Raw genomic sequence first — 27,214 nt, 5'->3', positions numbered from 1 at the left:
CGAAACTTTGGAAAAACCTAGCCTAGTTCCAGGAATGCAATCCTCAGGATAGGGTCAAGGACTTCAAGGGCGGAGTCATGGCTACTGGGCAAGGGCCCAGTACTTCACTTCCTGCAGGGTCCCAATGGACCCAGTCTTGGCGCCTGTGGCACCAAGCTCATTACAAAGTGTGCTTTGCACACAGAACACAGAAGTTGCGTGCATCAAGGCCGGGTGGGGCCCTATTAGTAAAGGGAAGGCACGTGCAAAAGACAGGAGGAGGAGCAAGGTGGGGCCACAAGGCGGGGGCCTAAGGGCAGTGGCTGGTGCCAGGCTATCTAAGTCGACCCCACCCGCATACTGGCGCTTCGCGTTAGTCTGCTAAGAGCAGCGTAACGCTTACTGCCACCCAGAAGACCCTTACCTGGTTCAGCATGTGCGTCTTCGTCTCCGGATCCCTGCAGCATCTTACCTGGTCCAGCACGTGCATCTTCAGTCTTCGGAAACCTCCAGTATCTTACATCTATTCAGCAACACCATCGCTGGAAGCCCTGCCATCATCTTCCCGCTCTGCAGCCGCCGCGCACATCTTACCTTGAAGCCTCACCATCGCTGGAAGAAACTACCATCAGCTTCCCACTCTGCAGCCGCCGTGCACATTTTACCTGGATTCAGCCACGCCACTGCTCGAAGAAGCACCGCTATCGCTTCCGACTCTGCAATAGCCGCCGCATTCATTTTACCTGTCTTCTTGAATCCTCAGCCGGTGCCGCCCAGCATCCTTATCTGTCCCGAACTCCCATCAACACAGGGCCATCTTTAGATGCAGCATCCACGCAGATCTTCATCTCCGGCAGCCTGCAGGAGTTAGGAAACCGCTCACCAGTTAACACCGACTAGCCACAACTGCAAAGGGAATAAGAAAAACAAGGTGAGCAATCACATAGACTTTAACACGCTAAAGCAGCGCAACTCACAAAATTGGGGCAACTTCTGGAAGCATCTACCTACCACTAGTGGGTCATCCGGAATAGACTTTTTCACCATCACGCGCTCCTGAGCCATCTTCATCACTAAGGGGGAGAGAGAACGATATATGGTTACGAACAATAATCATTGGGAAAGAATTAATACAAAGAATACAGACAATAATCATAGATATAAACACCTACCTTTGAGATGGAATGGTCGCAGCCGGCCTGGACCTCCACAATCTGGAACAGTGATGCAACTAGGTCCATCCACAGCGCCCCTGCCGAAGGAAAGCAGGACGGAGAGCTCATCCTTGCATAAAAACAGGTGAGCTTGAATGTGCAAACTCCTGCGTACTACATTTTGGCACGAAAGTGTTGAGGGGAACCGCAACACCACCACGCTATCCTCACTGCCTCTCATCTTCTCTCAGGAACAGTTCCAGCATTCTGGGTCCGCGAAAATGCAGCAGCTGGGGGAAAGAAGCGATCCGAGGGAGTCCACTCCTGGGAGGGCTCCAACCGTGCGATCATAAAGGTCTAAATGGTACACTTTGGTAAGTGGGGCCGCCCACCCTGTTAGAGTGCTCGGAGGAAGGCAGGAGAGGAAAGGTTAGTGCCAGTCATTGTATGTGCAGTCCAATTGAAATTCTGTATGTAATGTGAGACCATTTCCTTTACAAGATTAGTGGTTGCACAATCATCTACGTCTCTGGCTTGTGCCTCTCGATATCTGAAAGAGGGACTACACAACCAGTCAACCAGTTATGCGTTATGCCAAGTTAGTATCAGATATCATATCAGGATTGTGTTACATCACAATCCAGAGGGAAGGGTGGGATTTGACTGGGGACAGAGGCCCTGACAAGTCTCTGGGAAGCTTTTCAGCTGGGGCATTTTGAGGGCAGATGGGGCTGCGTTGGGGGGAGTCCGGCAACGATTCATCGTCTTAGAGAGGCAGGTGGGGCTGGAGGAGTGTCAGTTAAATTCCTGTGAATGGCTTTGGACAAAATTATGGAAAGTGTCCGATCTCAATGTTGTGATCCCTGTATCTCTATGGGTGGAAAAAGTGAAAGTCTGTTGGTTGGGATAGTGACTCATGAAACCGCAATGTCTGTTCAAGCCCCTTGCCAGTGTCCAGTGTATTGAAAATGTGCATGCATTTGAATTCATAGGTCTTCCTGGCTTTGTCAGTCTTGGAATTAACTGGAGTACAGCAATTTTGAGATCATCAAGTTTATGATTAGCTTCTGAAAATGGCTCACCAACTGGACTTTCGTTTGTGTATCGCTTGACACTTTGATAATGGAGGTTCATGCGTTTATGTAGAATGACAAGTTTCCCCAACATAGTTGCCCCGTCCGGGACATTTCATGCACATAATCAAGTAAACAATACTGCTGGATGGACATGTACAATGCCCCATTTTGTAGTCTTGATTATGTCTGGAATGTTGATATGTGGGCAGGTTAGGCATCATTTGTTTTTGCAAGGCACAGTTATATTTTCTGTAGTATTTGTGTGTAGTTTGTTTCTGATCATCATTCCTTTCAGATTGGCTGGTTGTCTGAAAGCAAGGAGGGGTCGGGCATCTCAGGAAACACTTCTCTCAGACGTTCATCTTGAGTGGGGGGCGGGAGGGTGGAGGGTGGGTGGGTGGGTGTGTGTGTGTGTGGCCCCAACAGACTGGACATTTTGGGAAATATCCATTAAAAAATGTTATTAAGAAAGTAAAACAGCGAACAGCACTGGACGGAATTGGACCAGGTACAAAACAACTTGGGCATGAAGCGTTGACTCGATTTCTGGGAGTGGTCTGGGGTTATTGCGTGCAGTAGTTTTTAAAATATTCGACCGAGAAGCAGGTGCCCCCTTCTCCCAAAATGATATCTATATCTCCCATGGTACTCTGCAGGAGAGAGGCATTTCAGAAATGGAAAGTCACCATTTTTGTTTTGTTCAATGTGAGAGATAACAACAGTTATTACGGGAATAACCGTGGCTAGCCGAAAATGAAAAGTGGAAAGGATGCAGTGGCATCAGGCTAGAGGTGGGGAGTGGGAAAGAGGACACCATGTGAAATTAGGGAGGTTAGGGGTGGGGGCTGGGAACCTAGTTCAGAGCTCAACCATTTTTACATAACTGAGGCCAGCCCTACAGACCAGGGGTGTATCAGCCACTTTTACTCCCTAAAAAAGGGCAAATACTCCCCAAAAATAAAAGTAGGGAGTACAAATCCCCCCCAACAAAAATTGTAAATAGACACACAGAAGCATGTACCGTTGTTTACTTCCACACAGCTCCATGGGTATGATTGGACTAGTAGTACAGAGGAAGAAACTGCTGTTAATGCTGCCTGATCCGAAGTGGTAAAAATGTGTATACATCACAAAAAAGTGTTTACTCCATAGAAATTACTGTTTTACAGTTGAAACATATTTTTACTTGCTTATTAAATACTCCTATTAAAATGAGATTAAATGAAATATTTTATTTATATCGCGCTCTTACGCAAGTGGTTCAGAGCGTGACCAGGCAAAAGGGGAGGGGAACAAGGGAGTAAAAACAGAAAAACAGCGATCTTACTAGGCCCAGTGACATTTAAGAAAGCGCAAGTGCATGGAAAAGGAAAATGGGAGGGGGAGTGCATGGAACGATGGGGGGAGTGGAAAGTGCGAGGAAGAGGAGAGAAAACATAAATACATATTAAATAGAATAAATAATAAATAAGGGCGATACACCATGGTAGTGCAGCCAGCAAGTGGCAGGTGAAAGTTAGTTAGAAAGGTATATCTGATAAGTGCAAAAGAAAAGTGGGAGGGGGACTGTATGGGTACAGATACAGAACCCTAGTGCAGATGGTGGCCTGGAGGCAGTGCAGGAGGGTGGCAGGGTGAGCAGGTACCTGGGCCCGAAAGAACAGAGGGTGGCCAGGTGCACAATGCCAAGAGAAGAAACAGATCAACAGGGGAGAAGGGGGGCAAAGGCAGAGGCAAAGAGGAAGGTCTTGAGAAGTTTCTGGAGCCTTGAGAAAGACTAGAGATTAAGAAGCCTGATTCAAGACCTAAACATGAGAGCAGAAGGGAGGAAGTAAAAGGGAGAAAACCACCTCCTCTGATCTGTTTTTCCTGTAGAGAAATGGGTAATCTAGCTGGACATTTTCCAATGAACATCAAAGATGAACCTATGGAAATAGGTTGTATGAAGGGTGGGAGGAAGCTGTTTGTCAAACCCATAACAAATTCATATATGAAAAGGCTTGGGTAAACGGGAAACGGGTAAGGGCCCTAATCGACTCGGGTAGTAAGCAAACCGCTATACTGGCCTATTTAGTTACAACAAAAGATCTATACCACACAGCCCTGGTACGAGTAACTTGTGTACACAGAGACAACAAAATATACCCAAAAGTTCCAGTACAGATTGAAATCTGGGGTGAATCCTGTAAAGTGCCATCATTCCAGGACTCCCGGAAGAAGTTATTCTGGAACAGGACTTCCCCATCTTCTCTACTCTCTTACAGGAGTCTCCACCTCCCTTTGGAGATTTTCTACCCCAGAGAAACCCAGTTCATAGGTCATTGTAAAGAGAGCGATGAAACCACTCTACCTCTAACTCCTAAAATTGACCTCTCTCATCCCTGTCCTCCGCTCGGTCTTGAACACAAAAGACCTGACCAAAGAACAGGCATATCCACCTCGCATAGGGGAAGGGCATGTGAGAAACCAGAGGTGTCTCCCTAGCTAGTCCTGGGGGATCTGTCGCCCAGGTGGTCAGGACACGGCCATCGCTATTGGATCCAGTTTCTGGGGGTGGACCGGTGAGGGAGGATCACCTGGATGGGGGGGGGTCCTCTGGGAGTAGGACACCGACGGGTGAGACGCGGTATCCCCCTTGCTTTAACATCTTTTTCCCCATCCTCTCATGTAGGACATCCAAACCACTGCCCCACACTTTTCCAAAACGAACACTTTCGCACAACACAAAGGACAACGGACTAACACCAGAGTCGTTTACCTGACATGTTCCAATACAAGGGTCAGGCAAAGTCAGGCAAATGATCAGAATCACACACGGCTTACAGCACTTTGCCTTCCCCACAGGGATAAAAGGTGGAGCCAGAGAGCACAGTACGAGGAAGGCGAGCAGAGCAGACAGCACAACGGCACATCTACGCAGGTGCAGCAGTTCAAGAGAAGGAGAAAGGCGGCAGGAATCCAGAGGGTGGCAAGGAGAGAAGTGACCTTGACCTTTTCATCCCAGGCCTCGTGAAAGAGCGCTTAAGACTGCGAACAGCACAAGTGTCTTGCAGCAGATGTCAACGGTATACAGGGCAAGCTTATGCCGATGAGCAGGACAGAGGGAAGCTCCCGCATCCGTGGTACCTGCCTTGACTCCAGGAAAGCCAAAAGCCAAGCAGTTCATCACAGCCGGTGAGTCAAGGGGAGAATCTATAAGAACCGGGCTGTGTTGAGTGAGAGACACGCAAAGTGGCAATTTTGAACCAAGTTTAATGAACTTTGTAAAGAACTGTAAAAAGTGTTAAGGGGAGACCACACGCAAAGGGAAAACCGGCACCACGTGGGTGCTAATTCAAGAGACGCGGGTCGATCCCCATCAGGGCAAAACTACGGGTACCAGAAGGCCGTAGTAGAGTCGCCAAAAGAGGTCAAAGTGGTCATACAGGAGGTCTAGTAAAATCCCCATACATTCGCAAGACTTTGATCTGCAAACTATGTGAAAGCAAGGAAAGTGAGTCCCGCATTGAGAGAAAGCAAGGGAAGTGAATCCCGCATTTGGAGAAAGCCGGGATGTGAATCCTGTAACACTTGAAAGTGAAGTGAATGGGAAGTCATGAGGGGTCCGTGCTCGACCAAGGGGGATCCAGGGGTGAAGCAGTCACCCAAGTGCTGGCAGTCATGAGAGGTCCGGGCCTGACCGAGGGAGATCCAGGGGTGAAGCTATCACCGAAAGGTTCATTGAGAAAAGAACTGTCATGTCATTTGTGGAATGATATATGTAAGAAGGGTCCGCGCACAAAAGAGGGGGACCCAGGGGTGAAACATCACCCTATATGAAACTGTGGTAAACAATTGAGAAGGGTCAGCACCCACAAGAGGGGGACCCAGGGGTGAGCCCATCACCCAGCGAACATTGGAAATGAACTTTTATTTGTTAAAGGAACTTTTGTTTTGTTATTTCAACACGTCCGGTCCTCGAAGGCAAGAGACTTTCAAGTGAAACGAGATTTGGCCGTCGACTGCCCCAATAGCTGAAAGCTTGAGAGTTGAAAGCTGAACTGTCATCTCGTGCTACAAAAGCTTGAGAGTGTGTGCTGAGAGCTGCCATTAGTATTGTTGTCTCGTGCTGGAGAAGCCCGAGATTGTACTGTGCTCCAAGTCCCCACCTTAGCTTGTGCTTAAAACGTGGCTAAGGGAGACCCAGGCAACCGCATCCTGACATATTAATTGAGAACACTTATTTCTTTTCTTGAGAACTATCCCAGACACTTTTTTTGTATTAGTTGTAAGGTTTGGCAATAGGGTTCTTAGTATAGGCCCTTTTATTTGACACAACACCACTAGGACTGCCTTACTTTCATTTGATGGTCGATGCTTGCTGCCATCTTAGATTTAGGTTTAGAATAGGCGTTTTTCCAACCTGCATACAGACTTCATTGTTCAATAGACACCCTTAAACTGTGATCACTTTTGTCTGTCTTACTTGTTGCCACTATGAGTTCCTCACAGAAGCCTGTGCTGAACTGTTGTAAAGTGAAAGTTACGTGTGAAAAGAAAGACAGGCTCCAGCCCAGCAGAGGGAAGCCTGTGTTGAATTGTGTTAAAGTAGAACTGTAATTGTGGCAAGGTGGGAGAAGCCTAAATAACTTATTGAACTGTCAAACGCTTGAAGCCCAAGCCTGAACTGTTGAATTATACCAGTAGGCCAAAGTGTGCAAGACTGATGTAACTGTGCCAGCCACCTATCCTTTTTAGAAACTCTCGAGACCCTGTGCTTCTGAATGCAGGGAAGGGGGTTGTTACCAAAGCCATTCTGACATTCCTGTTGACACATATTTTTCCTTTATACCCACTTTACATATTTGTCATTTGAGAAGGAGGGCAAGGTTAGTTTATTTTTTTTTAATATAGGCCTTTTTATTTTGACTAGTCTGATTTGGACTTGTTCTCCCAACCGTAATACAAAATACAAAATACAGGTTTTTGAAACTTGCATCTATAGTGTCTGTGTCTGCTGTTGATACCATGCCTTACATCATCTATTCATGTCTGCTAGCTGAGGTAGTATTTCCATTCTGGGATTTCCATCAAGTGATAATATATCAAAAACCTTCCCCCTGCTAGTTTAGAGTATGTAGTGAACCAATCTCTAAGATGAACAGTCTTCTTCAGGACCAAAATAATTCAATACACGCTGAAAAAAACTATAATGTATGTAAAAAAACTCAGACTGCCATAGCTCAGACCAACTACTATGCAGGCCGATAAATCGCATGCCTCTATCTCGTTGGTGGAGGTCATCATTCTATGGTGAACTTAATCGCCAATTGCAGTTTTTCAACTGGTTATATTAAACCTGAAACCTATATATTGCAAACATGTCATGCTCATTCTAAAAATATCTATGAACCTGCATCTCAACTTCACTTTTAAAACATGCTCCATTTACCTCAGGCACAAACCAAAACATCAAAGCAAACTAAATTGGGCCATCTGCATTCTAAGGTTGCTAGTGTCCACTATGCAACATTTTTCACAGAAAGAAAACAAAACCCTATCCACCAAAGCATAGTAAATTCTGGAAGCGACAACCCCATTGGACCATGTATCCCGAAAAACTCAAGTCCCCCATGACATTGCCGTTTAGACTCATTAATTGCTATTTTTCGATTAACTTTAACCATCATCGTCCATTGACATTGGAGGTGGATACATGGAGTAATTGGTCATCCGCCATTGAATCTAAGCCTCCTCCAGTTAACAGGTTTGAATTAAAATCCCCAATCGGTAGCAAAAGACCACCTCCCGATTTTAGGAACCATTCTTCCCGAATCAATGAAACTTGGTCAAGGAATTGCGGTATGTACTTTCTCTTTGGATTCCAATACACGTTAATAATACAGATATTAATTTTGTGTGACCCTTCCTTGATAGCAATCCAATTAGCCAGTAGCCCATTAATAGTAGAATTAAACGCCTTAAGACTCCATCCCAGGGAATTCCTGACTGAAATCTGTCCCCCAGACAGGCAACCCAAAGAACCGTAAACAGCCAGTTGCTGGGAGATACTATAACCATCCCAAGGCACAATAGAGGTTAGCCACATTTCCTGTACAACATCAACTGAGAACTGTCTCTGTATACTACCAAGTTCCAGGTTGTTGAGTAAATGGGCACTTCCTCTAGTGTTCTAGGAAAGAACTTCTAGGGTACTCCTTTGATTAAAGATGCTGTTTCATGCAACGCAACTGGTAGGGGTTATTATTTAAGGGCGCTGTTAACCACCACCAATACACCACTCCCCACCCCCATTTTAACAATTTACCAGAGTTTTCCACTTTGCGTGCATGAGCAGCACCATTATTGAAATTACACCGAACCTGTAATGAATTACTGGTGCCTGACAACCCGGTGCCACCGGGCTATTCCGAGTCCGGTGGCCGGGAAGTCAAGCGCAGGTCATTTTGCTAGACCCCCCTTCCCATGGAGTCCAATGGGAATGGGGACACGGGAGCACCGGAACCATTCACAATGGTGCCGGTGCTACCGTGAGAACTCTGCGAGCGGGTGCCATCCTGCCCCGCAGGTCTGATCGTGGCGGGCGGGACGACACCCGCCCGCAGAGTTTTACTGTGCCGGTCCGGAAACAACGGTGCCGGAAGACTTACCGGAACCATTGTTTCCGGACCGGCACAGTTGTAATAAGGCCCATTGTCTAACCTGTGGTCATCATAAAATCCACCTGGTCAATGTCAGAGGAATTTATCAACCTAAGCTTAGGTATGTCAAAGAACAATGCCTAGATGTTAGTTCTATTTAACAACTGTCTGTTGGCCAGACAGTGGCAATTCAATTGTGACTCTCGAAGAATGGTGGGCCAAAGAATTCCCATTACATGAATGTATGGACATTATCTCACGGTTTTTCATCGAATTTCTCCTGTCCTCAGCTGAGTCCCTTTGTTTATGGCCTGAGGCAGCTGAATTCTTGCAAAATTAACATCCGTGGCATGTATCCTGGGGGGCGTCGTCATTTGTGTATCGGCCTCCTTACTACTAGTTTTGGAGACAAATTCTTCCTCCATATGGTTGTCAGTAGACTTCCATGGAGAGGCCCCGGGGCATCCAGGCAAGTTTGGCAGAAGGCATTTCTCATCCATTTCATGGTAGACGTAGGGACTGTACAATTGGTAATCTTCAGTTGTTTCAATGGTCTATTAAGCAGTAATTCAGGTACAGTCTCTGGCAAATGCAGTGAACGCAAGAATTTCCTTGAGGATCTGATGTTTAGATTGTTATTCTTCTGCAGAGGCACGCACCTACTAAGAGAAATGCAAGCGTTGCCTTGAGCCGGAATTATACCAACCCCAGAGTTGGGTGCAGTGTTCTAGTTGAGATTGATTTCTTCGATCAACAATGAAATCGAGTCTCCAGTGCCACCGGACTTTGGTTTACTCGAGCTGGTACCTTAGGTTAATACACCTTAGAATTGTTTAAGATGACAATTCGATCTCACGGGCTCCATTTATCGAGGAGCAGGCTAATAGAATTTAGAATAAATGTATGTTGATGCACTTCATATCTGATGTTATTGTACATATCCATGAGGGAGATCAGGACCATATTCAAGGCTGTTATAGATGCCAGTCCTAAACTCGAGTTGCCCCAATGCGCCCTCCAGAGTATTTGTGGAGGTGGTAGGAACTGAGGCGAGAGACAAGCCAGGATAATCAATGGTCGACAGCGAGGTACTGTCATCAAACAATCTGGGTGACGATAACGGTGAATGCTGTGAAATACCTGGGCCACAGATTTCAGCCCATTCGGTTCCAGGAAATATATTATCAGCATCTCCAGGCAATCGCGCTGCATCTCCAATACTGATATGGTGGTCTGAGGTACCTGGCTCCTGTGCCACTACTTTCAGACTTTCATGTTCTAAAGTTGGCCCACCCATAATGTCGGAAGGAAAGTAATGAGTTCTAGTTTTACGGCAGTGCGACCCTTTTTTTGTTGTAGCCGAGTTATCATCCGGTTGTGTATTGAGCAAGGCAGCCCTTGCACGAATGAGTGTAGTGTTTCCTAATACTGTGTGCAGATGGAGCGGTAAGCTTAAAAAGCAGGTTTTCTTTTCTCCAGGTAAACTGAGGCTGCCAAGCTAGTAGTCGCAGAAGTAATGGATTGCTGACCCAGTGGCAGCGAGGAAGGGGATTGGGGCTATGCTCTGGGAGGGATTGCTGGGGAGCCAACAACCTCTGCCTCCACTGACTTGCTGCGCAAGTCATACATCACACAAGGTGAGTACGCTGTGAAAGAAGATGAAAAAAGAGCACGGCAAAAGAATTAAATACATTTGGACTGGAGTCTGACCAGGAGGAGTCTACCTTCCAAGCCACACCAGACATTGCTCATGACAAAGTCCAAGCACTGTCGAGGGGCAAAGAGCTCTTTGCTGTCCGCAGGTAACCGCCGGGAGTGTATAGCCATGATCCATCGACACTCTCGACAGAGTTCGGTAGACTTCACTTGTCGCTCACTTCTGCTCTGTATAGTGTTGTAAATTGAGAACACTACCACTGTTTAGCATGCAATAAGGTTCTCCAGCAGCGGTCTGTGAGAGGTCAGAAATGCAAAACGGACAAGTAGATTATGTTTTTTCACAATTAGCCATTTTATTGGCAGTAAGGGTAAGATAAATGCCTAACTCTCCCTAGCCTAACAAACCCAAAAGCTAAAGAAAACTGACCTAATGTCCAAACATCTCTGCTGCTCGCACTCATATATACAACAAACTCATAAAAGGATAATCTGACTGTTCAAAATCCAAAAGATAACATTTAAGTGCACATAGAGAATATATAAACACAAATCATTGTATCCAGGGTTGAATCCCCTTCCGCTGGATCAGTTCAGAATATTTCCAACTTCAAGTCAAATGTTAGCACGTTCAATAGTTACGTTCCAATCAAAGTATGGCACAAAGTCTTGTTCCTTCCACAGATTATTTGCTTGGCACCACAATTGTCCTATTGCCCAATAGGTTTTCTCTTTCTCTCTCTCTCTCTCTCTCTCTCTCTCTCTCTCTCTCTCTCTCTCTCTCTCTCTCTCTCTCCTCAGCAATGTTCAAAGTGTCAAAGGAATTGTAGTTTATCAAAAAGACTTCTTCAATTGCAAAAACAATTTTGTCAGGATGGTTTCACAGTAGATCAACAACGCACACCATCTGATGTACTCTTTCCTTCGGTCACAACCTCCAACCACACTGCAGTACTTCAACTTCTTCCTGGTCGACTCACCTGCTAGGACTAACCACTTAGTTTCCCTTTCCTGGTCTACTCGCCTTTCAGGACAAAACTCTGAAAACTACTATCAGTACCTTGTGGTGAGGCTTGCTCCAAACCTGCCACACTTTAATCCTCAAATGGGAAAGTTACATCAACAACTGTTTCATGCATTGACAATATGTTTCACATTGGTTCACTTGCTCTCGGCAATGCAGATTATATTTATCCTCCCCATTGCCAATTATCACAAGGAAGGATTCTGTTCTGCCAACTTTAAACATTCTGGATATCTGACCCGTGTGCATAGGATAAAATCAGGACCAACTGTGTTCATATGAAACAATGGGCAACATTATTAAACTATGTTTCTTTTTTTAAACTTAAGTTCGGCAAGCACTTAAGAAACAGAACATCCTGATATTGCAGTTCAGGTCAAACATTGCACTACAGACCAAAATATTCTCCTATGCAAGTACCCGGTTGGGGATCAGCAACATAATTGGTATATTTCTACATTAAACCTTAGCAAGGAACACCAGAACTCGCACCAGATATCCCTGGGACATGATGTTATCGGCAGCATTGTGACATGTGTTCACACTCGTGGACCCATGTCATTCACGGTCATTTGGCAGTTGCTGGTCCTTCCATTTTAATAGAATACATAGTTTGGCTACCATACATCCAAAGTTCAAGAAGAATATTCGCTGCCTTTCCAGAACACCACCCCACATCCCAAACAATACACTCAAATATAGTATTCTCCAATTGTTCTCCAATTACATTAGACAGTGTTTTATAAACTCGTTCCCAGTTGTACACCAGCCTCCGGCCGTTCCATGGCATGTGTGCATATCCTGCGTCAACCTCCCCACACCTAGGGCAGAGACCCTCCAGGTCCGGGTATATTTGCTTCAGTTTACGTGGTGTATAGTGTAGCATATACAGGATCTTGCACTGAATTAACTTCAGCCTCATGTTCATGGACACTGATTTGGTAAATACACACATAGACTTCTGCTGCCCATCTGTTATACTAATCTCCATTCGCGCGGCCAATTTTTCCCGGATTTTATCTGTCTCTAACAGGTTCCCATCTAAAATCCACTTATGTAGGGTGGCTAGTAGTCTTCGGCACTAGTATGAATTGGATATAAGGACCAGTAGCTCATTTTCCAGAGGTTCTATCACGTAGCATTCCCACCGTTTTTGCGCTGCAGCCATCAGCCTATAAAACTGTAGCAGCATTTCTATAGGCGTACCCTTTTGTCCCCCCTCCAATTTTGTAGTGTCAAGAACTGCCCATAAAGGAATAGAACCCCTTTTGTGTTCTATTCCTTTATGCCTACTTTTACCCAGTGCAACTGCAACACCATGTCCCACATAGGGGAGAGGTTAGGGAAGTTCCACACAGGCAACCAGCGATTAGTATGGGTTTTTTGCATTGGTTTTCACAAAAGATTGCTGTCCAAGCTAGCCTTTTCCAACTTGACATGTGGAGGGCCCCCGTCAGTCCCATACCAGTAGGTTGCAAACTGCGCCTGGGCCGCCAGCCAGTATACATCCATGTTCCATGTTCGGAGTGGTAAATCCCCCTCTGCTATATGGTTGTGCCATGCCGGTCAATTTTTTCTGTATGGCGCCAGAGTGCCATAGGAATCGGGACAGACGGATCTGCTGATCCCTGAAAAACTGGCCATAATGGTACGTTTACAAAGAGATATAAAAATGTGGGCACCAATATCATCTTGATCATTACCAGTCTACCAGCTAACGACATTGGTTCACGTGACTAATGTTTGTGTGTGCATTTGTTGCGTGGGCCTCAAAGTTATCCGTCAGCAATTTATTGTGACCCCTAGAGATTGTAACTCCTAAGTATTTAAGCCTATCTGGTGCCCATTCCAGTGGAAATGCCATCTGAGTGTGGGACGTGCTGTCAGTCAAGGGAAATGCCTCAGACTTCCCATAGTTCACTGTGAACGCGAAATATTTACCTATCTGATAGGATCTAAGTTAGTTTGGGGGTCCCTAACGTACAGCAAAACGTCATCGGCATATAGCGAGAGGATCTCCGGCTGTCCCGTTATTCGAATATCCTGCCTCCTATGTCAGTGTCTAATTAGATCCACCATGGGCTCAATCGCTAAAGCAGAGAGTATGGGCGGCAGCGGGCAACCCTGGCGTGTCCTCCTGCAGAGTTTGAACGGTTCTGTTTGCAATTTGAGCTCTCCGAATTCCCTGGACATGGCCATCCCCATAATGAATACCTTAAATGTTTCCCAAAGTAAACTATGTGACACTGTGTTTTTCTCCAGCATAGGGTCTGGCATGGATTCACATGCCCATGAATATTCCCCGTCGTCAGGCTAGGAATCCTCGGTAAAGCAAAAAATCAGTTTCAGTTTTGTTTCTGAACGGTCTTTCTACTAGTAACCAATCACTGGTCTCTTGGTCATACTCCCCCCCCCCCCCCCAGCCAATGACTGCCGTCTACCTAAGCCCCTCCTCTGGCAGCCATCTTCAGGTTTTTACCGCACGTTCAAGTGTTGGGATCCTCGTGCTATAGCTCTCGAGCTTTTACTACGTTTTGCGATTTTTCAAAGAGTTTACTCTTATTTTTACGGTCAATCGAGCCTCAAGCTCCACCGATTCTACTTCCAATCAACTGGGACCCGTTTTGGAATTTTCTACACCCCTCAAGGGCACATTTTCGCAGAGTTTCGCTTCTTGGAGGACTCCGGAAGATCTTTGAGGCCTACCCCGTGTGGACATGGCCCAGGACAAAGGAAACACGATGCCTGGATCCAAGCTGTTCAGGCGCTGCCCTGGATGCAGATTACAGAATGTCTTTGTTAGGATGTGCAGTGTTTCCAATGTTTACCTGTTAAACCATGAGTGTATAATATTTCCTTCACTATGTCTATTGTCACTTAGATACTATAGAACATAGAACTGCATCTTATGTAGCAGGGTTCCAAGGAGAGCCAGTGAAGAAGCAGGGCCTTAGTGGGAAGATTGTACTCCTCCTGCTGGGGGTCGTCTTATGTCATCAACTTGCAAATAAAAGGTTCTTTACCTTTAAACTACTGGTTATGTGAAAGCCTCCCTTTGTACATAACATTTGGCGATGAGGATTTTGACTGGGACCCGGAGGACGACCCCCAGCGCCTTTTCTACAGATCTAGTGTGCTGGCTGTGGAGCGGAGCCAGCCTGACTTGCCTGAGGGAGGGCCTTTTTCAGTGGATTATTGACGGCCTGACATCCAGTGTGTGGCATCCACCGGAGGGACATTGCTAGCGCCTGCAATTTTGTTGAACTTGTGGAGACCGGGCTGGCAAAGACACGGCTTTGGCACTTTTATAATTGGATTTTGGGTTGTGTGTTTTCCGAGCGGCCATTGGACACCCTGGCCCCACACTGAGCAAGGTTGAGAAAGGAGTCGCCGCCGATGACCCTGGTGAGGCGCTCCAGGGTGAGTACATAACCAAGCAGCTATCTTTTAATTAGTGTCACCTACCTGTTTGGGTGGGAGCTCTATTGGTTAAACCAGAATTGCAAGCTTGTTATTCTATTCTGCAACTTTGAGACATGGCAAATGTGCCTGCTCCTGAGTTTTTTCTGGCAGTGCCAGGTGATCCTAGGGTTAGATGGGAAGACTGGAAGGAAGGATTCAGCAAATATGCCTTAGCAGTGTTTGGTGCCAACTACTCCAATGAGCGCAAGGAGGCATTGCTATTTCACTGTTTGGGAACTGCAGGCCAAGAGGTCTTAAAGAGATTGCCGGAGCCTTCTGACATTTTGGATGCTGGTCCATATGAAAGGACATTAGCCAAACTGGACAGGCATTTTAGAGTGGAGGAGAACATTATATTGGAAAGATATAAATTTGCCACGAGAGAGCAGAAGAATGGGGAAAGTATCGAGGATTTTGTCACGGCTTTAAGGGGCTTATCAGTGAAATGCAAATTCACTCACTGTCAGGATGAGCACTTGAGAGACCAGCTAATGATTAAATGTTCCAATGACAGTATTAGGAAAGAACTATGGAAAGAGAGGAACCCCACTTTGGATCGAGCAATTGAGATAGCGAAAATGGTGGAACACACAGATAAGTGCATTGAAGTTCTTCAATCGGATACTGTGAACAATGGTAAACCCAAGTTGGATGAGAGTCAGGGTTCAGTGCTGAAGGTATCAAAGGTTGTTCAGAGGCAGAGTACGTGGAATCCAAGACGCGCCTCGCAGAATGCTAAAAGGAGCGAAGAGAACAGACCGGCAACTGGCAGAGGATGGCGTCAATGGGTTCCTGCAAAGATAGCAAAGGGATTCCCAAAGACATGAATTTTTTCAAGATGGTTAGGGATTCAGGACAATCCAGAGGTTTTTCAGGGAGAAGATTCTTAAGATGTGGAAGCTTGTCGCATATAGCCTCGGATAAGGATTGCTTTGCTATTCATATCATATGCAATGAGTGTGGTGTGAGAGGGCACATTGCCCGATGTTGTAGAAATTTTAATGCTGGGTCAAATCAAGTGCATGAAATAAGTGCAAGTTATGAAGATGAGTCATATTGTGAGGATGGCAGAGAAGTGGTATTTACAGTGAATGCTGTCAATGGCAGAGTGAAAATGCAGAAACCTTATGCTGAGGTTGTAATTCGAGGTGTACCCGTACGCATGCTAATGGATAGTGGTGCTGACTACACCTTGATAAGTGTGGAAGTGTGGAGGAACAAATTCGATAGTTGTACTCTGTGGGAAAATACTGTTAAAGCAAATGCTTATGGAGATGTTCCCATAGATATTATAGGTTGCTTTGATGCTGAATTACAGTTTAAGGACATGAAGGCCAAAGGTTGTGTGTATGTTACCAACAGAGGGGGTGAATTGTTGTCATGGAGTGATCAAGCTGAATTGAAGATGAGGCTTGAGGCAAGTCATCCCGAGCAGGTAATGTCTGTTGCGGGAGGAGAGCCCACAGAGATACAAACCACGTTATCTGGGAAATTGGGGTGTCTTAAGGGCTTTGTACATGTAATTCGCCTAAAGAAAGGAGCTGTCCCTAAGATTGCAAAACTTCGAACTATTCCTCTTGCTCTTAGAGGAGATGTAGAGGAAGAACTCAAGAGAATGGAAAGAGATGGTGTCATTGAAAAGATAGAAGCATCTGAATGGGTCAGTCCTATAGTTGTAGTCAGAAAAGGCAATGGGTCTTTGAGGCTCTGTATAGATCTTAGACATCTAAACAGCATGGTTGTGGCAGACAGGTTTCCTCTTCCCCGAATAGATGATTTGATGGTGGGAGTAGCTGGGTAAAAAGTGTTCTCCATACTAGATCTTAAATCGGCCTACCATCAGGTTGAATTGCACCCTAATTCCAGGGATCTCACCGCCTTCATCACCCCGATTGGATTGTTCAGGTGTGTTCGCATGCCATTTGGTTTGGTCTCAGCCGCAAGTGTGTTTCAGAGTATTATGCATAAATTACTTGGGGGTGAAAAAGGGGTGATGTGTTATCAGGATGATGTTCTTGTATGTGGGAGCGATGAGAAGGAGCATGATGTTGGATTGAAAAGAGTTTTGGATATTTTGAAGGAGGCAGGCCTCACTGTTGCCTTGGAAAAATGTACTTTTAAAGCCAACAAAGTGGTGTACCTGGGTCATGAGATCACTGGGGAAGGGGTTAGACCCAAGAAGGAGGCTATTGAGGCCATCAAAAGAATGGAGGAGCCTAAGTCTAAAGGGGACATACTATCATTTTTGGGACTGGTGGAGTTTTACGGCAAATTTGTCAAGGGGTTAGCAGAAATGTTGAGGAATATGAGATTTCTCACTCGCAAGGGAGTCGTTTTTAAATGGTGTGACCGGTGCAAGAAAGAATTTTTGATGATAAAAGAGGCTATTGTCAATGCTCCCATTTTGAAAATATTTGAGGAAAGTAAACCCACATTGCTTTTTGTTGATGCCAGTGATTATGGTGTTGGGGCTGTTCTGATGCAGGAGGATCAGACAGGTTTACAGACTGTGGCTTTTGCGTCCAGGTCTTTGAAGGGCCCAGAATCTAGATATTCAGTTATTGAGAAGGAGGCTCTAGCATGTGTTTGGGGTGTCGAGAAATTTAAAAGTTTCTTGTGGGGGAGGAGTTTCAACATTTGCACTGACCATAAACCCTTGGTTGGAATTTTTACGAAAGGTGGTTTGGAGGGAGTGTCAAGACGCATTATGAAATGGGACACGGCATTGCAAGGGTTACAGTATACCATGCTCCACGTAAAGGGGGAGGTTAATGTGGTTGCAGACGCCTTGTCTAGATCTGTCCAGAGGGAAATTTCTGACGATAGTGACTTTACAAGTTCAGAGGAGAGTGCAGAAATATTCCAAGTGCATGAAACATTAAAGAAAAGTGAGTGGGATGTGTCTTGCACGGGGGATGTTGTATATCAAGGAGTACTTACTCTGGTTGCAGAAGGTAAAATTAAGAGCCACAGGGGCGAGATGAATGGTTTTGCCAAAGTGAGGGAGGAGCTATGGATTCAGGATGGTTATTTATACAAGGGTCACCAGATGGTTGTGCCAGTCGGTATGAGGAAGTCTGTCTTGGAGTTGGCCCATGTTGGGCATTTAGGTCTGGCCAGGACGAAGGGACTTGTGAGGTCTGAATTTTGGTGGCCTGGTATCGACAAGGACATAGAGGAACAAGTCAAAGACTGTGTGGAATGTATTGAGGGAAACAAAGGCTTGAAAGTGCAAACAGGTTCCCATGGTAGTGAGGGAGTCCCCGCGTGTCCCTTGGGACGAAATTGCGTTGGATCTCCTCGGTCCATTTAATATTGGTGGTGGCAGAGATAGCTACCTATTAGTAGTCATGGATTTATTATCAAAATGGCCGGAGGTATGTGTACTCAAGGACATATCCAGTAGTAGTATAATCAGATTTTTGGAACAACTGTTTTGGAGAGAAGGGTTTCCAAGAAAGTGTCTGACAATGGGACCCAACTTGTTTCCAGAGAGTTTAAAGAATTCTTAGAGAATCATGGGATTGAGCAGGTGAATACTTCTTTATATCATCCCCAGAGTAATGGGTGTGTGGAACGATTTAATAGGACTCTGATGGAGGCTATTAGGATAGCGGTGGCTACTGGAGGAGATTGGGTGAGAATAGTGATGGAACGCACGTTCCAGTATAGGCTAACTACCCATAGTGTCACAGGCGTGAGTCCATTTGAGATCTTGAGAGGAAGAAAACCAAATACTCATTTATGTCCAGGTTGGATGGGCAAATCAAAAATGGTGGATGTGGATCTAGAGAGTGTAAAAAGGAGAATTTTTGAAGCTGGAGTTAGATCCAAGGAGAGGTATGATCAGAAGAATTGTTGTAGGGAACTCAAGGTCAAAGAGGGTGATTGGATTAAAGTCAAGCTCCCCACCAAAGTTTGTAAAGGAGCCTCGTTGTTTTCTGAACCCAAGCAAGTTGTGAAAGACTTGGGTTCGTCAGTGTTGGTCAAAGGAGGAGCTATTTGGAATAAGGAAAGGCTGGCTTTTCCGTTTCAATGTTAATTTGTCTTCAGTTAGTTGGAGACAGGGACTTTCTTGTGACTCTACCTAATCAACCACTAGATGTCCTATATCTATGCTCTTGATTTGTGCCAGGACTTGCAGCGCATCCAATGTTTTACCTGTTAAACCACAAGTGTATAATATTTATTTTACAGGTTTCAATTTCAGTTGTTCAATATGTGTTTTACAGGTTTCAATTTTAGTGGGTCCTCACCCACACAGTTACTTGTTATGTTTAAGGAGGAGAGGTGTTAGGATGTGCAGTGTTTCCAATGTTTACCTGTTAAACCATGAGTGTATAATATTTCCTTCACTATGTCTATTGTCACTTAGATACTATAGAACATAGAACTCTTATGTAGCAGGGTTCCAAGGAGAGCCAGTGAAGAAGCAGGGCCTTAGTGGGAAGATTGTACTCCTCCTGCTGGGGGTCGTCTTATGTCATCAACCTGCAAATAAAACCTTTAAACTACTGGTTATGTGAAAGCCTCCCTTTGTACATAACAGTCTTCAAGGAAGATGAACACTCTCTGTGCCTCTACTGCCTTCATGATGACAAATCGCATGTGGAGAAGGACTGTGCGTTTTGTAAGAATATGTCTGAACGGACAATGAAGGATCGTCGCGTTCGACTCGCCAACTGGCTGGAGGGGAAAAAACAGCAGCAGGTGAGAAGAAGAGTAAGTCCGAGCGGTCTTCTAAGATCTTTGAGGGCGCTCCGGCGACGGGGGACCAACAAAAGGCAAAGCACCACGAGTCCGCGGGCACCGGTTCGGGCTTCTTGGCTGCCAGGCAGGGCGCAATGTCACTGACGCCATCAACCACGAGCCAACGCTCTGGCTCGGTGAAGAGGAAGTCGGAGAACCCGGGTAAGCTTCGGGAGAAGCCCCGATCGATCCAGATGGTGGTAGAGGGGGAGCAAGGCAACGACCCTCTCCCCCCCCCAAGGTAAAGGTCTCGGGCGTGCCCAAAGTCGCGAAGGCCCTGATTCACCCGGCTAAGGCCTCGATCGAAGGAGTCGTGGTGGCCCTGGCGAAGCCTGTGGAGGCTACCCCAGTGGAGACTACATCCGGCCCTAGAGTTTCCCTGCCACCCCAGAGGGAATCCTCTTTTCAGCCTATCGATAAGACCCCCATGAAACCCCGGGTGGAGAAAGAGGGGGGGGCACGGTAGCCATAACTGACACTGATACCACCTCTGAGGATGAGCTGGTTGGCATTGCAAAGATCCTGGCCAAGAAGTTCGAGGAGGTCCGGCCCTACGGGAGGCATCCCGACAAGGCGGACATAGAAAGCGACGGTGGAGCCGACGAAGAGCCGCAGATCGTGGAGGAGACGGAGGACCCTACTCCCCAGCCGTTGCTCCCGTCGCAACCGGTGCCTATGCCACAGGACAACTCAGGAGCAATCTTGATGGCTATCCAGGCCCTGTGTATGGAGATAAGGACAAGGTTGCCCTTAACCCCATCGAACGATCCAGCAGCGCCTGGACGGTTGGGAAGCCAACCGAATAAGCAGAGGCGAATCCATCCTCCCCCCTCCTTTCCAGCCCTCATCTCCACCCCCCCACCGAGGGGCGAGACGGGAACGGAAACGGCGACGATGGGGACGGATGATGATGGTGATGACGACGGGACGGGTCTCCCATCACCTCCTACTAACCCCCCCACAACAAAATTGGCTCTTTCCATGCCATGATCTCCAGGGCTCTTCCAACTTTGTCCCAAAGAACAGAAGGAGGAGGGTTTCCTCTACCAGCGACAGGAGGCCAAGAGGAAGACCGTCCTCTCAGTACCATTATTAGACGACATCTGGGACGAAGGACTGTCGCTACTCAAGAACCCATCCACGGCGCCTGCGAAGAGGAACCAGTATGGGAAGAAGTACCGGGTCCCAGATTCCGCCCGATGTGCCTCAGAGCTCAGCCGTCCCCGGTTTCGGTGGTCTCCGCAGCGGGCAAGAAGAAATCGGCAGGGGCGACGGGATCAACTTCCACTTCCCCACCTGATGGCAAGGGGGAAGAAGCTGGACGCCATGGGGTGACGAGTCATCACTTCGGCGGCGACGACCATCAAAGCGGTCAACACCCTCGCGATCGTGGCGCGCTACGACAGGGAGCTGTGGTTCAAGATCGCTCCCCTCCTGGATTTCCTCCCAGACGACAAGAGGGCGGAAGCCCTTGAAATCCTGCAGGAAGGCAAGGTGGCTTCGGACCACGCCATCACGGTGGCCATGGACATCGCCGACACCGGATTTTGCCAGATGGGCAACGGCGTTTGCCTTCGGCGCGGTTGGCTTAAGGCCACCGATTTCCATCAGGACGTGCAGACCAGGGTACTGGACATGCCCTTCGACGGGAACAACCTGTTCGAGGAGGCAGTGGACAAGTCACTGCAGGCCATCAAGGCGGACACCGAGACGGCCCGGGCCTTGGGCTCTCTCCATCAACGGCGGCGCCCTTTCGGAGCTCCGGAGGCAAGTCTCAAGGTGCCTCCAACGGATTTGGTGGCGGTTCCTCATTGTACCGCCAAGCGGCACATTCATCGTCGCAGGAGGCCTGCAGAGGCCGCAGCAAGGCTGGAGGATGTCATTGCCAAGGAGGCCAAGGCACCAAGGCTTCGGCGAAGCAGGATTGAACTGGCCACAGCATCGGGCCCCCTCCGAAGCACCCCGATGGGAGGCCGGCTGGCGAAATTAGTCAGTGTGTGGGAGTCCATCTCTACCGATCGTTGGGTACTGGACGCGCTGGCCCACGGGCACACTCTGGAATTCCAAAGAAAGTGTCCCCGTCTACCACCTGTGGCCAGGAAGGAAAACCACATCCCGCAGCTACTTCTGGAGGTACGAGCAATGCTGAAAATGGGCGTGATAGAACTCGTCCTGAAGAGGCTGCGGGGCTCCGAGTGTACTCGCGGTACTTCCTCATCTGAATGAAGACCGGCGGCTGGTGACCCATCCAGGACCTTCGTCGTCTAAACAAATATATCCAGTCCCAGAAATTCCCAATGGTCACCCACCAGCATGTGCAGAGACAGCTGGAGGAAGGCAACTTCTTATCGCTGGACTTGGAGGATGCCTACTTCCACATCCCCATTCTCAAAGGACATTGAAAGTTCCTACGATTCGCGGTTCAAGGGCAACACTATCAGTTCAAGGCCCTTCCCTTCGGACTGAAGTTGGCACCCAGGGTCTTCACCAAGTGCCTGGCACCAGTGGCGGCTCGGCTGTGCCTGCAGGGGATCCACGTCTTCCCCTACCTGGACGATTGGCTCATCTGAGCAAAGTCAAGGGAACTCGCCTTCTATCCCACAGCAAAGACCGTCCAACTGCTCACGGATCTGGGATTCTCGATCAACTTCGCGAACTCCCACTTGGTACCATCGCAAGACGCCCTGTTCCTGGGAGCCAGACTCGACACAGTGACGTGGTTGGTTTCGCCATCGGAGGAAAGGACGACAGCCATCCCAGACAAGGTACAACGGCTGTTGACCATGGACGTGGCCAGGGTGAGATCCATCAAGTCCCTACTCGGCATGATGTCCTCGTGCATCTACCTTGTGCGCCTATGCAGGTTGCGGATGCGTCCACTGCAGGTGTTCCTCGATGCCCGTTGGATGCAAGTGGCGGGCAGCTTCGAAGACAGGATCTCGCTCAATGAAACTTTCCACCAAGCGATCCAGTGGTGGGGCACCCGCGCGCATCTAGAGACAGTCATGGACTTTCAGACCCCGGCACATCAGGAAACGGTGGCGCGGACGGCTCCCTGGAGGGGTGGGGAGCGCACACCAGAGTTCTCCACGCAAGAGGCCTTTGGCTCCCGGAGGAGAGGTCACTACACATCAACGTCCTGGAGCTCTGTGCCATGTTCTGGGCCCTCCGGTCGTTCCTTCCGTCCCTTAAGGGCAAGGTGGTGAGGGTCTTCACCAACAACACCACCATGATGTTCTATATCAGGAATCTGTGGCACTGGGCCGTTGCCCAAGGGATGTTCCTGGTGCCCTTCCATCTGGCAGGAATAAAGAACACCATTGCCGACTCACTCAGCAGGGAGGCTGAGGCAGATCTGGTTCCCGGACCTTCTGGACATGTCAACGTCCCCCCCGGTCAAACTTCCGATGGACGTGGATCTGCTCACTAGGGAAGGAGGCGCCATCCTCCATCACGACCCCGGATCGCTGAACCTGCAGGCCTGGCACCTGCAGCACTAGAGTTCAGAGGGTACGATATCTTGGCGGACTGCAAGGAGGTGCTTGCAAAGGCCAGGGCGTCCTCGACTCTCGTGTCATGGACACAAATGGAAGAGGTTCTCCGTGAACAGAAGATTAACCCTCTGCGTATTATGGCCCCTCAACTGCTACCGTATTTGCTATTGCTGGCCAGGGCGGGGCTGGCACATGCCTCCATCTGGCGGCTATCTTCCGCTTCACCAGGACTCCGGGGCAGTCATCACTGTGGTCTCATCTTCTGGTGAAGGAGTTCATGAAAGAACTATTCCGCTTTCTCCCGCTGGTGAAGGCTCCGGCCCTGGCGTGGGAGCTCAACATGGTGCTGACCAGGCTCATGGGGCCGCCATTCGAGCCTCTGCATTCGGCACCATTGAAGTTCCTATCGTGGAAGACAGCGTTTCTTGTGGCCATCACCTCCGCACGACGAGTGGGAGAGAACCAGGCTCTCTCCTGTAAACCTCCATACCTGACATTCTACGAGACGAGGGTAGTGCTGAGGACGCACCCCTCCTTCATGCCCAAGGTGCCGCCGGACTTCCATCTCAACGAGCCATTGGTGTCACCTGTTTTCTTCCCATCGCCTTTGTCGCCGGTTGAGAGGACTTTGCACTCGCTGGATGTGTCTAGAGCGCTGAAGTTCTAATGAGACCGCACGAAGAGTCTTTGGAAGACATCACCGCTGTTTGTAAACTTTGGACCTGTGAACCAAGGGAAGGCCCTCTCTTCTATCTCCAGTTGGCTCTCCGGCTGAATCATGCACTTGTCACCGGGTGGCAAACCGACCGTTGCCCGGCCGGCCGAGAGCCCATTCAACCAGAGCGATCGCTGCTACCACAGCGTTCTTGTCTGGTGTGCCCCTGCAGGGCTGCTACGTGGAGGTCGACGCACACCTTCACGAGATTCTACTGCGTCGACCAGGATTCTAGGGAGTATTCTAGGGTCGGCCAGGCAGTGCTGCGCAACCTGTTCGCTTAAAAGTGAGCCTGGTGAGGAGGTAAGAGATGCTTAATGTTGAGTTGTTGAAATGCTTAGTGTTGAGCCTTTCCACCGCCCGTGGTTGTGCATGTGTGTACTGCTATGTATTCTTGTATTCATGAGCATGTGAATCCAAGCCAGACCCCATGCTGGAGAAGGAACAAGTTACTTACCTGTAAATGTTGTTCTCCAGCATGGGTCTGGCATGGATTCACATGTGCACCCTCCATCCTACCCCTCTGCTAGCTCTTCTCTTGGTCCTACTGCCACTTTACGTGCTACCAAATCTGAAGATGGCTGCCAGAGGAGGGGCTTAGGTAGAGGGCAGTCATTGGCTGGGGGCAGTATGACCCAAAGACCAGTGATTGGTTACTGTAGAAAGGCAGTTAAGAAACGAAACTGGGAGACTTCAAGATGGCCGCCGTGGAGGGAGGACGTGTGTGAGCCGCGCTCCGTCTCCCCTCCCGCGTCACAGTAGCTGCTTAAGAAACACGGCTCGCACAAATGTCGTAGATCGGGCAACGAGCCTTAGAACACCTTCCGGGACTTCACCGAGACTGGAAGAAACGGCATCCCAAAGGCACCACCCCGAGGGCGGACGCAGCGACGCGGGAGAGCCTCCCCACTGACCAACACTGCCGGCGCCATTGCCAAGGAGCGGCGCTCGGTCACAGGGGGTCCGCCCTCTCCGATTCATCCTCCGACCGAGGGTTTGAAGCTTGGGCCCTGCAGCGTCAAACCTACGCGCAGGGCCGCAGTCCTGCGACGGATCCACCAGAAGCCGGCGGCAAGAGGCGAGATCCGTCTGTACGGGAGGAAAGAAGCGGTCCAGTGACGGCGGACGGAAGAGGGGACCCAGGCCCTGAGAGTGCCATCGGCTCGGGCCGGGTGGTGGGTTCGGGCAGATCACGCGCCGCATAAGTGGATTTACGGGTGACCGGGCCCGTGGGCATGGTTGCTCCGGCACGCCTCCTGCAACATCGCCTCTCCGCCCGCCGCCTCCCTTGCAGGGATCTGATCGGACCAGGGAGGGCCCTTCCATCGGATCGGACAGGCGGTGCCCCCGCCGGGGAGTGCCTGCGCCTTGCGCCTCGGGTCCTGCCTGCCTCCGGGGCCCGCGAACACGACGGCCTTGGGCCGCCCCCTTCATTTTCACCCCTCGCCGGGCCGAACAGAAGAAGGGCAGCACCACCAGAGGCGGGGGTTGTGAGGCCCTGGGCAAAAACTGGTCAGTCCCATCCATAACGGGCAGGAAGAAGGGGAGCTGATCTCGGCAGGACTACAGGCGCGTGGGACGGACACGCACGTAGAAGACCCTGAGAGGCGCGACCGGAATACTAAGGGGCAAGCTCCACAGGGTATAAACTATCCCTGGTCCAGATGTCAATGCCAAGGGGGAAGCACAGACAGATCAACCCCTCGTCCCAATCACAGAAGGAAGACCAGTCCCTGGTCCATCTCTGGGGGGGCGACAAAGAGAATACAGACAAAGCAGGAGCGCACAAGACGTTGAGTAGCAGCTCGGGAGTAGATACCCCCCACGGCGAGATGGCCACGAAGGAAGACCTAAAAACGTGGTTTGGGGAGTTCCAGTCGCAATTTATGGATTCCATGAATACGCATCTGGATGCCATGAAGAACGAATTTAAATCTGCGCTCCAGGAACTGAAAACGGAAGTAGCAGGTCTGGGCGAGAGACCTGAAACCCTGGAAAAAGTCGTACAGAACATAGAGGAAGAAGCGCAACACGTGGCTGAAACGCAGGAACGACTGGCACGCCTAACGCATAATCTGGAGATTCAATGCAAGGATTTGGAAAATAGATCGCGTAGATCGAGTCAGTCGAGGACAAAGACCTCAAATCGGCTGTGCAACAGGTTTTCCGAGATATCCTGGACCTGCAGGAGGAAGGAGACATACCAATAGATTGAATAGACAGGGTGGGCCCGAAGAGACCAACAACCCAGAGTGATCGCCCGAGGGATGTTCTGGTGGCCCTCACGAGATACGCTCAAAAGGAGCAGATCCTAATAAAGGCCACGGCAATGTACCATATCCGAATGAATGGAGAGGAGGTACAATTGTATCGGGATATTGCACTATCAACGCTCCAGAAAAGAAGGGACATGGCCCAAATCACAAGGGAACTCTCCACGCGTCAAATTAGATACAAGTGGACGTTTCCATTCGTACTTTTATTTACGTGGGACGGAGTGCAAAAAAGGATCACTACTAGAAAAGGTCTGACGATACTAAATCTACAGGAACAGGACGATGACTCCCTACAAGGAAGCGGCACGGCCCTCCCCGTGAGGGCGAGCAGGGGGGAATGGAAGACGATAAAAAAACGCCCTAGTAAAAGGAAATGAAATTCGTCTGAGGGGAGTCGAAGGTGGAGCTGAAACATGATACAGCGGTGCGAAAGGAGTCTCGAAAATAGGAGCAGGAAGATCGAGACCGATATAACAGGTGCCGGGAGGGGGGGACCCGGGGGACTCTGAAGTCTTGTGGAAGGGTTTAGGAATCCCTTCAAAGTTTTCCCTGAGACCGTTGAAGGGTATGAAGCGCAAGGCGGCACGCCTGAGCGATGTTAGAAATCATGCCATGCTCGGTGCAGTTGGGGAAGGGGAGAGGGAAATGCGCCAGTTGGGGATTGTGCAACTCCTGGGGGCGGCGGGGGGGGACTTGGGGACGGGGAAAGACCGAGCATAACACTAAGGCATGAATGGAAGTAACGAACATCGAACATGCCTAAATAGCCCGTAAATAAATGGGGATTAAGATCTTGACACTCCACGTCAGAGGCCTCAATTATCCCGTTAAACGGAAAAAAGTGGACCACTTTATTAGGCACGGTGCATATGATATTGTAATGCTACAAGAGACTCACATTAGAGATCGGGACGAGCAGAAGGTGCGTCTTAAGGGCTTCAATCAAATTTTCCAGGCAAATGCACAAGATAAGAGAGCAGGAGTCCTA

At 48.7% G+C, this 27,214-nt stretch overlaps 1 protein-coding gene across 1 annotated transcript in view; it reads left to right on the top strand.

Moving 5' to 3' along the window:
• The window catches only part of IKBKB (inhibitor of nuclear factor kappa B kinase subunit beta), a 1,202,582-nt gene that overhangs the window by 96,496 nt on the left and 1,078,872 nt on the right, over positions 1-27,214 (top strand). The gene's annotated exons all lie outside the window — the stretch shown is intronic.

This window comes from Ambystoma mexicanum, chromosome 10 (assembly GCF_040938575.1).
Source record: "Ambystoma mexicanum isolate Mex_15411 chromosome 10, UKY_AmexF1_1, whole genome shotgun sequence".
Classification (NCBI taxonomy): Eukaryota; Metazoa; Chordata; class Amphibia; order Caudata; family Ambystomatidae; genus Ambystoma; species Ambystoma mexicanum.
This window is presented reverse-complemented; position numbering and strand designations above follow the sequence as displayed.